The sequence below is a fragment of the Penaeus japonicus genome, unplaced genomic scaffold (assembly GCF_977035675.1).
Source record: "Penaeus japonicus unplaced genomic scaffold, GWHDUDI00000001_assembly GWHDUDI00000036, whole genome shotgun sequence".
In the NCBI taxonomy this organism is placed as follows: domain Eukaryota; kingdom Metazoa; phylum Arthropoda; class Malacostraca; order Decapoda; family Penaeidae; genus Penaeus; species Penaeus japonicus.
The window spans coordinates 2,189,187-2,195,185 of record NW_028234438.1 but is presented as its reverse complement, the minus strand read 5'-3'; the positions used below and the strand labels follow the sequence as shown (position 1 = coordinate 2,195,185).

General features: G+C 32.6%; 2 long non-coding RNA genes across 2 annotated transcripts in view; one reads left to right on the top strand and one right to left on the bottom strand.

The window, feature by feature from the left end:
• The window catches only part of LOC147467369 (uncharacterized), a 1,867-nt gene extending 965 nt beyond the window's left edge, over positions 1-902 (top strand). The window contains exon 2 of the long non-coding RNA XR_015190608.1: positions 286-902. This is a non-coding gene — a long non-coding RNA (uncharacterized LOC147467369). The remainder of the gene's footprint in view (positions 1-285) is intronic.
• A 47-nt stretch (positions 903-949) lies between these two features.
• LOC147467368 (uncharacterized) lies at positions 950-5,109 on the bottom strand. The gene is made up of 4 exons (XR_015190606.1): positions 4,458-5,109; positions 3,046-3,273; positions 2,801-2,906; positions 950-1,585 (listed from the first exon to the last, which is right to left on the bottom strand). It is a non-coding gene; the product is annotated as an uncharacterized LOC147467368 (long non-coding RNA).
• Between the last annotated feature and the right edge of the window lie 890 nt (positions 5,110-5,999).

The window sequence follows — 5,999 nt, the reverse complement described above, 5'->3', positions numbered from 1 at the left end:
TCTAGAATTTGTATTTGTTAATCTCTGTAATGTTTGTTTGTTTTTTTTTTGTTTTTTTTTTACATGATGTAAAAGTAATAGTAAATGACTATTATTTAAAGTATTTAACCACAGATTACAATCCTTTTCTGGAAATTCTGTTATCATTTTGATTATACAGTATTTGTATTTTAAGATTAGAAAGTGAAATATATTCATGTAGTATTCATTTACATTTTATAGTAAACATATTTTCTTAGGAAAAAAAAGTCTTTGCTTAGATATGCTTTTTTCTTCTTCATGCAGGGAAGATCATCCGCAACAAGAAGGTTTCATGGAAATTCTGGAGCAAAAAAGTGACTGACTTTTTCAACCACCTAGGAGTTACTTAAAGTTCTTTTGATATGATTATCAAGGAAATCGAAGGGGTATATGGGTTCAGACCTTCACGTACCAGCCTTAATTTAAGACCAAAGAAGGCCTTGTATATGACACTTTGGTACTTAGGAACTCCTGTTTCACACAGAGAGATATCAGAATTATTTGCAGTATCAAAAAGAGTTACATTTGATTGTGTGCAAAAAATAATAGAAGTGCTGTTCTCTCTTGGCAGAGAATATATTAGATGGCCAACACACAAGGAAGCAGTGGAAAGGGAAAGAGACTTAGCATTTAGCTGGCCTGCCAGGGGTAATTGATGCTGTGGATGGTTGCTGTGTGTATTAATTAAAGCCCCAGAAGCTGTACAATCTGACCTGGACAGTACAAATATAATGGCAGTGTGTGTGTGTGTGTGTTTTGAAATGTTTTATATATATAGTATATGTTTTTTACTCAAATGTTTTAAGTCCATATGTGATCTATAACTTTTTTTGTTTATTTAGCAATTTTTTCACAATAAAAGTATTTCCAATTACTTTAAATATCAGTTTAGCTTATCCTCACATGTCCAGGACAATAAGGCAACAAATACTTATTGCATATTTAATAAAACAAAGAGTTTATTTCGTCCTAATACATTAAATTGCTGATTTATAAACTTAAATATATTCAAATTCTCATACACTGTAGCACTAAAAATAATGGATTTGTTATTATATAATATTTTCACAGAATCTAACTGAAAGATCTACAAACTTGACAATAGATATATAAAACATTAATGATATAAACATAAAATTAATACAGTAGTCTCCTCTTGTGGAGGTGACAGCAACAAAAACTTTTGTTTTAAATACACAAATAAACACAAACACACACATGCACACACACGCATGCATCCATGCACGCACGCCCACACACACACACACACACACACACACACACACACACACACACACACACACACACACACACACACACACACACACACACACACACACACACACACATACACACACACACACACATGCATATATATATATATATATATATGTTCTGTGTTCTTAAACTATTCAAAATTTTGCCTCATTTCCTGATGCATTTGTCTCATTTTGGAGACAAGCTGTTCTCTTCCAGTTAGCCGTCTCCATGTTCTTGTGGTCACTTGTGTTCTGGGAGGGATTTGCATAGCAGCTGTCATGACAGGTGTACCTGTTGTTAGGACCTATAGTTGGGAAGAGAAATGGCAATATGAGTAACAGCATTAACATAGCTGCTACTATGATCTGCAGTTGAGTTGGTATTTACTATCAATGAGGGGGAAATTTGGAAGGTGTTGCAATTAGAACAGACCTCAATTATAACTGGTGCATCTGCTATTTCTAGATCATCATTAATTTCCTCATCTGTAATACAAGGACTAACAATAAGCCACTCTAGCAAGAAGAAAGCCAGAAGGTCATAATGCTCAGGCTCTCATGAAATGCCTGCCTTTTTTATACACATATAAATAAATATACATTTGTATGTATATATCTATATCTATCTATCTACCTATCATCTATCTATCTATCTCTCTCTCTCTCTATATATATATATATGTATATATATATATATATATATATATATATATATATATATATATATATATATATATATATGTATATATATGTATGTATGTGTATATATGTGTGTGTGTGTGTGTGTATTTTTATAAATCTTTCCTAACTACTGCAATGTATTAGTCATCCAGATAGAAGTATTATGGTCAAAGTATGGAGACTGTAGTGTCATGAACTATTTATTCTCACATTTCTTCCTGTCTATGAAGTCACATATCACGTGTCCAATAATCTGAAATTTTTTTATGACAACTTAAACACAGAAAAATATTTATTTTGCAGATCCCACCCTCCCTCCCAAATAAGTAAATGTAATCAGGAATACTTTCCTAGTTCTATGAATACAAGTTATCATGTTAGATAAAAGGTGAAGATCATAACTACATAAACTCCTCTTGCCAAAGGAATTTAAATATGAAATCTAAATATTGTTTACCTTTTCTGAATATCACTCAAAGCATATAGATAAAGGAAAGCATAGCTCTTAGGTTACTGAAGAGAATCAAATTATACAAGAATGTCATAAATCTTTGAAAAAACATAATCTTTATCTTTCATTGAAGCTTATGCACTGTATACACTACTTTAAAGATTAAGGTAAATATGATTAAAAGCCTGTAATGATGCTGATAATATCTTATGTGTAGTATTGAACATATATCAACTTCTAATTTGCAAATATACATTGGAAATTAACTTGACATCTGAGCAACACATAACTCAAGGTTTAAAGAATAAAAAGCTTCATTGAATAACCAACCTTCTCATAACAAATATACAGTTCACTATATTAAGGTTAAGAGCTATTTGCTACTTACAAATTCATGCAAGGTGTTCTTAATCATTTCCCAAACAGTTGACTGCTTACTCCACCAGATGAGGGCAATTCTCCTTTATTAATTCTTTTAGTCTTTCTGACTTACCCTGAAATAACACAAGAAAAAGATCAATTGGATCCAATGATATATAAGGGAAAGCTTATAAAGATAATGTAAATTTTTACATTATAGAAGATAAGTCAGTATATCTTCTCATATTGAAAAGTATTTGGATTAATAAACACCTGTCGCTTGAGATTCTTCAAGAAGTTCAGTTGGATCATCACGTAGTTCTTCAGGATCACCAATCAGCTCTACCTCTAGTGTTTCATTGCTTCTTATATTGCTTGGTTGTTCTGGACTTTCAATAATGACATCAGGTGCCCAGGATGGCCTTGGCTCTGGGCTCCTTACAATTTCAGCCACTGGATAAACTACTGACATATGGCTCATCCAGCACTTGCTAGCCTCTTCTGGATTATGGTATAACTTGTCACAAACATTACACTGAGGCTGCCTTTATTATGAAAAGAAAGAAAATATCTAAAGCTCTATTTCAATATTGAATTTTATCAGTTACATGTTTCTTAGCAAATATTTATTAACATGATCATTGTTATTACTATTATCATTATATACATGTGTATATATAAACACACACGCACACACAGACACACACACACACACACACATATATATAGTTATATAAATAAATATATATATTTATATATATTCATTTATATATATATATATATACAAATAAATAAATAAATATACAAATTTTACCTCCCTGACCGGGACTCAAACCCGTGCCGTCAGATTGACAGGCACGGTGTTGAATCCGATACGCTACACGACCTGCTAAAACAACTGTCTAACCAGATGCCTTATGAGACGTTATGGAATTTTACCTATTTACTCTTAGCAGATCAGTGGTAGCAAGGTTTTACAGACAATTAATAAATAAATAAATAAATAAAATACATATATACACATACATATACACATATAGATAGACACACACGGACGCACGCATGCATGCACGCACACACACACACATAAATATATATATATACATATATATATATATATATATATATATATATATATATATATATATATATATATATATATACATATATATAAATGAATGAATGAATAAATATCTATCTATCTACCTATCTACATATTATATGCATATATCTAAATATACACACATTTATATATATACATATATATATATATATGTATATATATATATATATATATATTATATATATATATATATATATATATATATATATATATATACACTTCTTTCTCTCTCTCTCACTCCCTATTGTTTTCACTTTTACTCTCTCTCTTCTCTTTCTCATCATCTCACTCTCTATCTACCTATTTCTTCTTCCATCTCTCTCTCTTCCCTCTTCCTCTCTCTCTCTCTGTCTTTTCCCTTTTCCTCTCTCTCTCTTTTCCCTCTTCCTCTCTCTCATTTCCCTCTTCCTCTCTCTCTCTTTTCCCTCTTCCTCTCTCTCTCTTCCTCCCTCCCTCCAAAGTTGATGCTCGTCTTTTAGAATATCAAAGACATGACATTACATTCTACCTCTATACAGATGGACATGAGATGTATTTAATATAAAATAACACCAGTACGTACCTTCTTTGTGTTGCCACAGTGGTGATTTCGCTGAAATAGGCTTTTTCATTCCGTCCATGTTGAAGAGGAGCTCTTACCCTGATAAAGCTGTTTATTCACATTGTCCGATTACAATGAGGAGATATATTTTTTGTTTATTATCTACATTATATACGCATATGTATTGAAATTTAATCGATTTTTAACAATTATTTTAAGATTCACGATATTTATTATTATCAAAATGCATATTAAATTATCAGAGTTAATATTCACATTTGTTTTAATAAATATATAATAATCAAAGGAACGAATTGAGACACCGTCTGTTTGGAGGGAAAAGTTTTCAGTTATTCTTTTATTTTTTATTTTTTTAGGCGTCCTCATGGCTTATTTCTTTGTTTTCTAGGTATAGAATTATCTACAGATATTGTCTCCTGGGTATAGGATTATTAACAAAATATACATTGTATTGCTGTTGAAAATAAAACAACAATAGACACGCAATGTGCTCCAGCAACCGAACTTCAGGCTAGCTTTCAGGCTAGTTTTGGGCGGAGCTTAAACGATGACGTCAAAAGCGTAACGCGTCGCCGACAACCCCGAACGCCCCTCCCAGAAGTTCGAAAACATAGAACGCGTTACCTGTTTTGTACTCTACAAAAGAAGCCTTTAATTCTCAGGAGCGGGTTCAAAGGCGGATTTCAAAGACTGAGTTGAAGACTGAGTCCTAAGGCTGAGTTTGGAGACTGAGTTCAAAGGCTGAGTTAAGGCCGGAACTCCAGATCAGATGCTCAGGTCATGATTGCTTAAGACTAACACATCACGACCGACTCTCAACGAAGAAGAAAGAAGAATGAAGACAGAAATCTTCAGAGAGTGTCAGAGTGATTGCTATGAAAGATATGTATAAGAAGTTATTTTTTTTGTATGTGTCGAGTTATTATGTGATTTAATATACAGTTAAGGCATGATTAGCCTAGTTTCATTATAATTCCTCTTCACAGTAATTAAAACTGCAGGTGTAAACGGATAACCTTAACACGTCACGTTACCAAGTTATTTTTATGTTAAAGGAGATTATCCTGATTTAAATTACCCAATTAATTAATGCCCATACTGTCATCCTAGATATTTTGGGATATAAAAGAGAAATACCCGTTCCCGGGAAAGAGGGCACTACATTGCTAATTGGTATTTTGAGCTTTTACGTGTCGTCCTCACTTTGTGTTTGTCTCCATGTCCTCGCACCCTATTCAGAGGAATCAAAAGCTGAGAAAGTGAGGATGGGGAAGATAGTCACTTATGGTTTTTCTTTGTCTGATGTTAAGCCTGGATTCCACTAGTCAGACTCAGTGGTTCCTGGAAAACCTTAGGGTTATATTACTGTTACACCTTACTGGGCTTGGCATGTTTACCGTGGCTTTAAAACATTTTTAAAAACTTCATAATAATGTTTTGAAAATCCTAAGACAATAAAAAACTATGATTATTTGAGAAAAAAATCCATGACTTGAGGTCTGGTTCCAGGGTCAAAGCAGGCCAGTGGAATCTTGTCTTTCA